At 38.6% G+C, this 12,502-nt stretch overlaps 1 pseudogene; it reads right to left on the bottom strand.

The window, feature by feature from the left end:
- Positions 1–813: 813 nt before the first annotated feature.
- On the bottom strand, positions 814–924 carry LOC119057351 (uncharacterized; annotated as a pseudogene).
- Between the last annotated feature and the right edge of the window lie 11,578 nt (positions 925–12,502).

The raw sequence follows: 12,502 nt of genomic DNA on the forward strand, positions 1-12,502 counted from the left end.
TGTGGGAAGTCTGCTGCTTATCCCATACTGTGCAATCGATTGCACTGCTAAAACTCACATTATGAAGATGTGGAAATAAGCATATGCATGAATAAAGTATGTCGATGAGTCACTAAAATTAGTGTCGGGAAGCTTCCTTCCTTTAACAGAGTAGTTCTCCACTTGCCTACACATCACAACACCCCAAGGACGTTGTCAAGGCCTGAGACCCAAACTGCACCCTAGATCACTCAAGCAGGGTTTCTGGGGTAGATTTACAACCAGTATTTTCCAAAATCCTCCCACATTCTCCCTTGCTTCTGCTTTAACACATCTTTCATGTGGCTGCAAGTTAAAAATAACCTACCTTAAATAATGCACATATTATGGCAAATGAGCAGTGCAGCTTACATTTTGTAAAGCAGGCAATGTGGTTTTAAATGGGATATTTCTACTTTATATTGTCTGATATTAAATTAAATACACTACTATTCACCTTACAAGAGTTACTCAATGAAGGCAAGATTATCTTTTGGCAGCTTCAACACTGAAGTAAGTTTATCTTGGAACTTAATGGTGTTTATATACTCAGGAAGTCAACCCATTTTGAACTTTGAAGTGGAGATTTTATATATATACATACATATATATATACATATATATATTCCCTCCCTCCCTCGCTCCCTCCCTCCCCCCATATATGGAATACTTCTCTCACCCTCTCCTTATCCACTTTTCACTTTCACAGCAGCCCAAGTGCAAATGCACACACACGATCACAACCCCCAATGTGCCTTTAACATATAGGCAGAGAAATGACATATTTCTTATGTGGAAGGATGGTAAATACATCTATGCAGTATATCGAGTTAAAAGAACTGGCTCCACCTAAACTGGTAAGAACAGATACTACAGTTGATCTTGGCCAAAAGGCTGTGAAGCGACGGCTCCATCTCGTACTGAATTTAAGAGGACATTATTCCTTTCTTAAGCTTTCACCGTAATTCCTCCAGCATGCCTCCAAATGCACAACTGAAGCAGAAATCACATTTCTGATAATGACCATGTCCTAGATGGATTATGTCACTTCCCTTCCCTTCCTGCTGGCTCTGGGGCTTGACTGCTGTTAGATACTTCATAAGTATTAGGACTCACTCCGTATATGGTTGGTGTTTATGATAACACATCCTTCAAAAATCAGAGCCTATATTCATCTAAACTACAGTGGTTGAATTAGCTGATTTTTAGCTGAATCATTCCATGTAGATATAAAAATAACCTATGCTTCTCAAGTGTTTAGTCAGTTTGTTAAGCATTTTGAAAGGGTTAATTAGGAAAGAGGCTGCTTAATTATATTGTTCAACAGTGTGAGTGCTGAGGGCAACATCAGTTGACTTTACTCATTTCCAAAAATGGTTTTCAAGCACACAGTCAAAGGAAGTGGTTTGTTATTGACATCCCAACAGGAAGAATGTTTCTTGGGTAGGAACATACTTGTACTGCTTGAAGTTAAGAAATACTTTAATACATCTGCAGATTCCAGACTTATTTCTGAGCTTTGGTCATGCATTATATGTTGTGCTAGGTGAGCAGAGGACATTTAATTGTGGGACATTTCCACCCACATCTGCGAGGAACCCTGGAAATGAAACATTCAGTGAGCACTGACAATGTAATGGATCATGTTAGAGAACTCTCAGGAGGCTGTGAGTTTTAACTCTCATTGAAGAGCTCTGGGAAGAGGTATTTAAACTGAGGCTTTAAGGGCCAGCTATAAACTCACCATCTGCATGGGTGTGCCTGGCAAGGAGAGGAACACAGAAGCAAGACTGCACAGTCCCCGAGCTATCTCACGTCCGCAGCCTGTTCCCCACAGAAAGGACGAGTGACATGGCTGCGTATACACATGCGAAACAGGCAAACCTGACTAGCAACATAAAAATAAAACCTTAACAGTCAGGAATGGGTGTGAGAGCCTATCAACCAAAATAAAACAACAGAGATAGGATGCGGCCTCTCTCCTGAAGCAACCACAACCCTGGACGAATACAGGGTCTGGCACAAATCACGCCCCCTTTTATCACAACATCATAAGCAAGTCATTATATAACATAACAATATCACACTCAAGCACACCACATGACATTTTAGGCAAAATGTTCAAATTGGAACTATAAATTATTACATCCATATTATTACCCTACCAACCACACTCAAGCAGACATTACTCCTGCCAGACCCTGTATAATAAGCAATGGTTTCAGGACACCACACATGCGGCAACAAAAAGCTGCCATCCCTAGGAGATGTTAAACAAATGAGGTGACCACAGCAGCTGACCCAGGGTCCCTTCCCCTAAGACAAGCACTGACCCCCCCCCCCCCCCCCCCGCACAGGCAGCAGCAGAAGCCAGCGGGGGTTGGTGGATCCTGAGGTCACAGAATCTCACCCAGCTGGAAGTCACCTAAACAGCAATTCTCAGGTCACACCGTTGCCAGCCCTTCAGAAAAATACCTTGGCAATAACCAACCTGCTTTTTACTGAGCTCGGTTACAGGTATGCATGCCCTTCTAGAAGCCCGTAGAAGCTTTTCATTTGTGCAACTGCTTGGAGCTCCTTCCTGCTTGCCAGACTGGATGCAGCACCATTTGAATCAGTTTTTGCTCAAATAAACTCTCGACGTTTTTTAAATGCCTATTTTTCTTTTAACGATTTTTAAATCAGATTTTTAACCTTCGAAAATATTTTCTGAAGCTCAAGATGGCGGCAAAAGGAGGGGACTCCTTCCACAAGCAAAACCAAACCACCTGCACAGGTAGGCAGAGCTCCTGAGAAACAACCAAGCGCTTCAGGCTCTGCCAGGGCTGGGGCACTCTCTGGGCAGAGCAGCCAGGAGCCCCTTATTTCCCACCCTCCACCGCCCCTCGGCCAGCTGGCACCCTGGGGAGGGCTCTGACCTACCTGCAGGACCTCGGCAGCCTGTTCACAGCCTTCAGCCACAGGACAAGGGAGCAGATACACTGTGAAACTACTCGCAGGGGTCTCCCTTTTGGCTCCTGCCAGAAAGCCGCTGCTCAGCGCCCTGAGGCTGGAAGTGTCTTTTAGGCCCTAGTGCTGGGAGATCATGGGAAAATCTCAGCACTGAAATTCCTCCTTGGGCCCAGATGCAGGAAGTTCCCAGTAGAACCCAGGTGCCAGATACTCGTTTGGCCTCAGTCACAGGAAGTTCCTGCAAGGGGCTAGGAGAGAAAAGTTCAAGACTATCCCTGGCCTGGGTCCAGGTGCAGGAAGTTCCTGTTGGGGCCCAGGCTCTAGAAGTTTCTGCGTGGTCTAGACACTGGAAGCATGTGCTTAGGTCCAGGCACTGGAATTTCCTACTCAGCCCAGGAGCAGGAAGTGCTTGCAGAGTAATCAAAGCACCCAGCTCATGGAACATGCACAGTGGTTGCTTCCACACCAGACCACTTCCAGCAGAATGAATGAGAGAGGCCATTTAGAGAATGTTGCAGAGTTGCAGGAGCTCACTATGGACTGCGGGGACTTTCTGGGCTGGAGGGGCTAATGAACACCAGGGTTTATGTCGCCCTCCACCTCTACAGGCTGAGTGAGGCTCTATCCACTTGCTGCGCTCTGCCTGCAAGTTCTATACAGTGTGTTCCAGGCACATGGGCACATTGCCAAAGTCTTTTTCAGCCTGAACAAAGGGAGTAACGGGACATTGCTACATGTACCCACTTTCCCACCCAGAGTTGCTCCTCCGCCAGTACCCCAGATGCTTTAGGCACACACTTGGGTCCTACCAGACAAAACCACCAAATACACCCAGAATTAATAACTATATTAACTAAACTTTTATAAAAAGTTGAAAAAATTTCAACCCCATTTTATAAAATGAGCATTACCCTGATATCAAAACCAGACAAAGAAAATGACAGGATGATATTCTTGATGAACATAGATGCAAAAAACTATCAACAAAACATTAGCAGACCTGATTCAACAATACATTAAAAAGGATTACACATCACATATCTATATGTCTCTAATATCAAACTGTTCTATAAAGCTATAATAATCCAAACAGTACTGTACTGACACTAAAACAGACACAGATCAATGGAGTATAATAGAGAGTCCAGAGCACTTATACAGTCAATTAATCTATGACATATGAGGCAAGAATATATACAATGAGAAAAAGACAATCTCTTCAATAAGTGGGGCTTGAAGAACTGGGTAGATATATGCAAAGTAAAAAAAAATTGCTCCACTTTCTTACATTATAAACAGAAGTAACTCAAAATGGATTAAATACTTAAATGATAGACCTAAAACTATGAAACTCCTAGAAGAAAATATAGCCAGTAACCTGAGATTGCTTAGTTATATCTTTTTAAATATATTTCATCAAGCAAGGAAAACAAAAAAATAAACAAATGAGATTATACCAAATTAAAGTGTCTGCACAGCAAAAGAAACCATCAACCAGACAAAAACATAGCATATGAAATGGAAAAAAGATATTGCAAATGTTGCATATGATAAGGGATTATATCCAAAATATATAGAGAATTCATACAACTTAGTACCAGAAGAACAAACAACCCAACTTAAAAAATGGACAGAGCACCTGAATAGACATTTCTCCTAAAAGGACATCCAGCTGGCCAATAGACATATAAAAAGATGTTCAACATCACTAATCATCAGGGAAATGCAAATTAGAACTACAATGAGATATCACCTCATACTTGTCAGAATGGCTGTCATCAATACATAATTGTAAAAAGTGCTGGCAAGAATGTGGAAATAAGGGAACCCTCATGCACTGTTAGTGGAAATGTAATTTAGTGCAGCCACTGTGGAAAACAATATGGAGATTCCTCAAAAAATTACAATAGAGCTGCCATAAATTGAGAAATCCCACTTTTTAGTATTTCTATAAAGAAAACAAGAACACTGATTCAAAAAGATATATATTCCCATATGTTTACTGCAGCATTATTTACAATAGCCAAGACATGGAAGCAGCCTAGGCGCCCATCCATAAATGAATGGGTAAAGAATAATACCCTAGGATCTCACTTTTATGTGAAATCTAAAAAAAGAAAAAGAAATAAAAACAGAAACAGACTCATAGGTCTAGATAACAAGCTGATAATCATCAGATGAGAAGGTTGGAGGAATTGGAGGAAAAATGGTTGCGTCCATGGTGTTGTGGAAAGAACTGGAATCAAGAGACTTAAAAGCATAAAGTTTATCACCAGCTGTGGAGCTCAGTTGACTGGAGCATCATCCCAATAACCCAAGGTTGGGAGTTCTATCTCTGGTTAGGGCACATACAGCAAACAACCAATGAATGCATAAATAAGTGGAACAGAGACTCAATCAACCAATCAATCAATCTCTTTCTCCCTTCCTCTCTAAACATCAATAAATAGACATTTAAATTTTTAAATAAAGTGCATAGTTTAAGCATTGCATCTAATGCTCTGAGACTCAGCCTACTTACATGAAAAATGAAAACAGCTATTCTCAAGAATAAAGAAATAAAATAAAATAGTGAAAATTTAGGTTAAGAGTGGGATACAAGGAATAGGAATTACATTGTGTAACCTGACAAAATTCACACCTGGTTCACCACTAACCACTGAGTTCCTGGGAATGATTACTGGCCTTGTCTGAGCCTCATGTTGCTGTAGGGTACAGTGAATGAGAAACCATTTTCTGTGCCTAGCACATCAGCACCAAGCAGATTCAACACATGCATTGCATACATAGTCTCAATTCTCTTTATTTTTGTTGAGGTAAAAAGTTCTAATTTCTGCAAGGTCAGCACAAATATTAGGGATCAGTGTACAGATAATAGCACAAGAAATTCAGAGTATTTCTGAGCTAATTTTCTAAGATATGCATGTATACATGTGCTTGTATGAATGCGTATGTTGTGTGTTCCACCAGGACTTCAAGACACAGACATCTACTCCCGTTGTTTGGGGGGAAAAAGAGCAAAAACAAAATGACTATAGAAAGTGAGTTACAGAGTGGTGCAAAATTTTATGTTGTTTGAAAAATCCCATTTAAAAAATCCATGATGACTGGAAGAGTTATTTTCTAATCTCTGAAATGTTTTAGAGAACATTCCACCTTCCTTTCCTTATCATTCTCAAATGAGCATTGATGATTTTGGGGCTTGAGAGTAAGGCAATTTGGTTCTGATTGGGCTCTGCCTAGTGGGACTATTGAAATGACTCAGCCTGCCTCCATCAGGGTGCTGTATTTGAAGGTCACACTGGCCTCAGAAAATATGCACTGAAACTGCTGCTGTTCACAACGAGGAACTTGACCTTTTTGCTGGCTGGTAGGATGTAGGCACTGCCTTGGTATTGCTGCAATCCGGGGGGAGTGGGAGTTTTGGCGCTATGAGGTTATTTTCAGTCCCTTTTTTATTTTAACATAAACCTTTACTCAACACTTTGTAAGTACTCCAAGAGAAGATAAAAGCAATAAAAAATTTAACTTGAATCAAATACACAGCTATTCTCATTCAGTTCCTATTACATATTAAGAAATAAGTAAAAATGATGAGCAAATATACTTGGGATAAATAACTTCTCAGTCAAAACCCTTTCAAAATAATAAATTTAATATTAAAACCTATATAGTATACCTTCTATAGTTTTACAGTTTCAAGTAAATTCAGCATTTGAGTAGTTATCATTAAATAACTACTCAAACAATAACTACACTTGCTTTCAGCCTTGGTTGGTGTGGCTCAGTGGATTGAGGGCTGGCCTGTGAACTAAAGTTGCTGGTTCAATTCCCAGTCAGAGCACATGCCCAGTTGGGGGTGCACAAGAGGCACCCACACATTGATGTTTCTCTCTCTTTCTTTCTCCTTCTCTTCTCCTTTCTCTAAAAATAAATAAATAAAATCTTAAAAAACTTGTTTTCATACAAACTAGAGTTTCAAGGCTTGACTTCATTAGGAATTTTAATTCTGGTAAAAATGGATGTTTGAATCCTCAAGCTTCTAGAAGCCTGCTTATGTATCTTGAATAGTGCTATGGTTTATTTTCTGAAACTGAAAAATGGAAATTTTATCATGAATAAGAATATTTGAATAAGGAAGTAAAGGCCCAACAATGCTTTCGGTACAAGTAGTAGTTATTGAAAATGAAAACTGAATTTCTTATTTGAATGTAACTATTCCTCAACATATTACAAATTATTTAATAATTCTACAAAAAAACCAGAATTATAGAGAGAACTAATATATATGTATTAAATTTCTATATTAATAGAGTTTCTTGCCTGGATAATACGGTATCAATGTTATTTTAGATAATCATCTACTCTACCTACATACACCCCAGAAAATACATTTTCAGCTTGTTTTGTTTATTTACAATATTTGCCCACTCACTCCTCAGCTATTGTAATAATTCAAATTAACATATAAATATGACTCCACATTGCTATTCCATGGAGCAGCAGAAGAAATAAACACAATAGCCATGTAAGCAGCAGTTTTTTGAAGGCCCAGAAGGAAGCAGGTTCCTTTTTAGACATCTGTTCTGCAAAGGTCTGCTAAATCCTGACTCTATACAGATTTAACTCTTCAGTGGAGGTCATGGTGGGAAAGAAAGGCATCGCCTTGTCCTTTAACCTTGGAAAACAGTACATCTTTGTGCACTTGGCTTATGCCAAGTAAATATGAAAGACAATGTGGTAAGTTGTGGGAGTCTGGGGTTATCTGATATTTACATAGTGTATTTTCTTTTATTAAACAATTTCACATGCATATTTTTTTAACAGTTGTTGGGTGAAATTGTGCTTGTCTACATTTAGCTGTTGATATACTGTATATGCAGTTGGGGATAGTGAGCTTCAAATAACTTAGATACTTAGATCTAAGATCTATTTGTTCTTCGATCATATTAAGCAGAAGAGCTCAGAGGCACACCTGAGTACCCAGCTTCCCCAGCCACTGGGTTCCTACCCCCATGTCTCTGATATGTGTGAAACATGGAAAGCCTTAGTTTTCCCTGACTGTGCCCATTAGAGAGTATTTAAAATGTTCCTTAATTTTTAGACAAAAATGAATTGTTCTTTTTCTATTATAAAAATATACTTTATAATTATTTCTGTTATCAATCTCCATGAAAAACCTGCAATTTAATCTGACAAATAGATATTTTCTACAGGAAAAAAATTTGGAAGAATAAATCTGTTCTTAAGGCCAACAAAATTTTTGTAAACAGTATTAAGGTTTGGAATAAGGAGGGTATCAGAGATATTTAAACACATTATAAAGATATAGATGATGTGAAACTTAAACATTATTGTAATGGAATCACTGGTCCAGAATAGGACCAACTAAAATGTCGGTATGGGTCAAAGGTAGTGTTCTACATGGTTTATCATCAATGGCTTTTTTTTTTTTAAGAATGTAGAATTGGGATTTGTAACAAGCTAATTAAAAGAAAACCATTAACTTAGATAAATACCATGAGTGATACAGAAAGTAATTTGCAGTGTTGTTAAAGATTTAATATAAAATTTGAAAACACAGAAGTAAAGAAATGATACATTCTATTGATGGAGCAGAGAAAGACTTTCTAAATATCATAAAATCATAGACAAAGGTCATAAGAATAATGGCAACTTTGTATTTTGAATGTTCACCATAAATAAAACATAAAAATTAAAAAAAACTGAAACTGTTCTCAAAATAGTTGATCAATACTGATGATTTATATAACATTAAATTGCAAAAAGTTAACTTAGAAAACAAGCAAAGGACTTGAATAGACAATGCAAAAAAGAAAGAAAAAAGAAAATAGGCATTACAATGTTCATTAAAAATTTACAAAGGAAAACTGAAATGACAAGAAAATCTGTCATTTTATAATGACTTGGTTTTAGAGGTGACAACAAAAAATGTCAGAGTAGGAAACTATGAAACACCATTCCTTCACAAAATCAATGTGTAAGATGAAAACAACATTAGAATATACCTTTTGTGACATCATGGTTGGAACTGAAGACTATTATGCTAAGTGTAAATAAAACAGTCAGTGAAAGACAGACACCATAGGATCTCACTTACAAGAAGAATCTGATGAACAACATAAACTAATGAGCAAACTAGGCCCAGAGGCATAGAATCATGGAGCAGACGCACAGCGGTGAGGGGGGTGGGGCAGGGACCGACTGAAAGAAGGGGAAGGGACTAGTCAGAGAACATGTATGACGGACCCATCGACATGGTCAATGGTGTGGGATTGACTATGGAAGTAGGGGGCAGGCTGGATGGAGGGGGACAAAGGAAGAATATTGGGACAACTGTAACAGCATAAACAATAAAATATTTAAAAACAACAACAAAAAAATTAACTTTTCTAAAACTCTGGTATTGGTGACAAAATTTGCAACCAAGGGAATGTTCAATGAACATCTAACTGCTTTATTATAGTCATTGTAAACAAACTAAAACTGCATAATTTAAATTTTTCTAAACTGTACTTTCTAATAAGATATATTTGATAGAAGCAATCCACAGGAGCAAGGCTCTCTGTTGTTCATGTAAGGAGGTTCAAGAGTATACAGAGCAAAACAAGACCTGCTAATAGAAGTTAATTTTTACATCAATTTTTACATTGGTTTTTACACATTTCCCTACAAATGAGCGTGGTCCATCTCTATTTTTATTTACATGGTGCCTGAAGACTTTCAGTCATACTTTATAATTTTTCCAAATAGTTGTGTCTTCAGGGGTAAATTTGTTGCTAAATAATTAATATGTTTGTTTCTCTTTTATATATTTTATAAATTTAATAGACATATAAGATTTATATGTTTCCTAAGCTTATACTATACTCTTAAGAATTATATATTTTGTTTTATATAACAACTGTTTGTCCACCAAATTCCATAAGCTCACTTATGATTCCTAATAATGATCTTTAGATTATTTATTATCATAGGCAAAAATTAAATATCATGGACAAAAATAACATTCTTCTTATCTTTTTTAATACTTACAAATGTACTTCTCCCTCCACCTCACCACCCAAGCTAGGATTTTCAGTAGAACATGAACCAAATGAGAGGAGGACACCTTGCATTTAGTCTCGAATTAAAGGAGTATTTCAACAGTTCAGCAGTAATGATGATAAAGGCATTTGAGAGTTAACCATTTTCTTTCCTAAATTTCATTAAAATTTTGAAAAAATTTTAATCAGTCTTCCAGTGATCAATTTTCTCAGCATTAGGTTATATGAGAAGTCTTTATTTTTCTTCACTTTGAGGTTACTTTCGCTAGATATGGAATTCTGGGTTGGTAGTATTTTTCTTTCAACAATTCAACATTTCACCCCACTCGCTGCTTGTTTGCATGGTTTCTGATGAGAAGCCATGGTAATTCTTAGCTTTGCTCCTTTATAAGTAATGCATCTACCTACTCTGCTTTTTTCAAGATTCTCTGTATTTTTTTTGTTTCTAGTTTTTTTTTAACTTTAAATATACTATGACTTGGTGTAAATTCTTTTGTTATTTATCTTGTTTGCAATTCTCTGAGCTCCCTTGATTTAGTGTCTATTATTAATTCTGGAAAGTTCTCGGCCAGTATTCCAATTTTTTTCCATTCTGTTTTCTCTGGTATTCCAATTACATGCAGGATGAAGCTGTTGAAACTGTCTTATCATTTTCAGATGTCCTGTTTTTATTTTTTCCTCTTTGTGTTTCTGTGCCTAGTCTACTGATAAACTCATCAAAAGCATTCCTCTATTACAGTTCTGGACTTTCAGCATTTTCTTCTTATTGTTTCTTAGAGTTTCCATCTCTAAGCTTACATTACCCATCTGTCCTTGCATGCTGCCTACGTTCTTCATTAGAGTCCACCACATGTTAATGATAGTCATTTTAAATTGCCTACATGATTATTCCAACGGCTGTGCCATATCAGAGTCGGTTTCCAACGCTCACTTTGTCTCTTCAGATTGAGCTTGTTTCTTGCCTTTTGGCACATGTGCTTTGTAATCTTTTGTAGAAAGCTGAAAATGCTGCATCTTGTAACAGAAATTGAGGGAGGGCTTTGGTGTGTAGATTTATGTTAATCTGGCTGGGAGTTGAGCTGTGCTTAATACATGTCTTAGCTGTAGGTGTCAGAGACTTCCAATTCATTTAGCATCTCTGTTTGTCTCCTCCAGTATCTGGGGCATCCTGAGAAGGCCTCCTTGGATATCTTGTGTTTATTTCAGCTCTTCCCTAGGTAATCCATGCTACCATGTTGGAGCCTTGTTAGTGTTGTGGTAAGGAGTGGGGGGAGGAAAAGCTCTACAGTCTTATGATTACCTCTCAGTATTTTAGTGTGCTCCTGTCTTTGACCTTCACAAGGTGTGTTTCTTAGCTTTCTGTTTACCCTCTTAATTAAAGGTGAAGGGGGCTGGAGGAGGAGAATGTCCTTTGTCCAGGTGGAATAAATCTCTGGTAAAGAAATCTTCTCTACGGTCTATGTCTTTGTATGAGGCATACTCCAGGGTATTTCACAATGCACACTTGCTCTCCCCCCGGAGAGAATAGCAGGGATCTTTCTGGGTCTAAGTCGTGAGGTCATGGTGGGGTCCCTGGGGGTTAAGCCCAGGATGGGTAGGGGTCCCAGGAGTCTTAGGCTCCTGGTAGTCTACATGCAGCTTCTAGCACCTTTCAAATGACAGTTTCTGGCTCCCAGTGAGCATATCTCAGCTATGATACTTTGGATTTTCCTGTCTCCCAAGATTTGAGGGTGGAAATTGGCCCTGTGACTTTAGTTCTTTTATGGATCCAAGAAAAATATTTAATTTTCAGGGTTTTTAAAATTGTTTCTTATTATAAGAACAAGAATAACTATTTCCAAGATCATTACCTATTGGATCTGAAACCAGAAATCCTCCAAACGTCCTTCCCAACACCAAATGTTTCCCGACCACCTGCTTTCCCTCATGTCCATTTCTGCTGTCCTAGGGTTACTGGAATGGTCCCCTCGCCAGTCTCCACATTTCCACACTTGCACTCTAGCCCCAGTCAATTCTCTGTACCAGCGCAGACTATTTTAAAGTGGAAATTAGATCTGCTTTCTTCATGGATTAAAGCTCCTAGGAGGTGGTCATGGACATTGAAGGAAGGGCTCTGTGCTGTACACATGTAAGATTTTAAACCTACACAAACACAAGGAAATAAGAGCTAAGGAATATAAGGACCCATGGAAAGAACAAAGAGCTTGGGAGAATGACTAAGATCGGAGGTGTCCTTACACAGGACGGAGAACAGACGGAAGCCAGGAAGCAGCACAAGAGGAGCAGAGCCTACTGGAGACGGAGCGGGGATGGCAGAGAGACGGAGTGGGGTGGAGGCAGCGACAGCAGGGCCCCGGTGACTCTTCAGGATGCCGGAATGACTTGGGGAATGAGACACACCAGGTTTTCTGTTGGACGATGCCAGGAGGACCAGATGGGGATTAATTAAAAATATGTAGAGGGGC

Source organism: Artibeus jamaicensis, unplaced genomic scaffold, assembly GCF_021234435.1.
Source record: "Artibeus jamaicensis isolate MK-2021 breed Jamaican fruit bat unplaced genomic scaffold, CSHL_Jam_final contig_1016, whole genome shotgun sequence".
Taxonomy (NCBI): domain Eukaryota; kingdom Metazoa; phylum Chordata; class Mammalia; order Chiroptera; family Phyllostomidae; genus Artibeus; species Artibeus jamaicensis.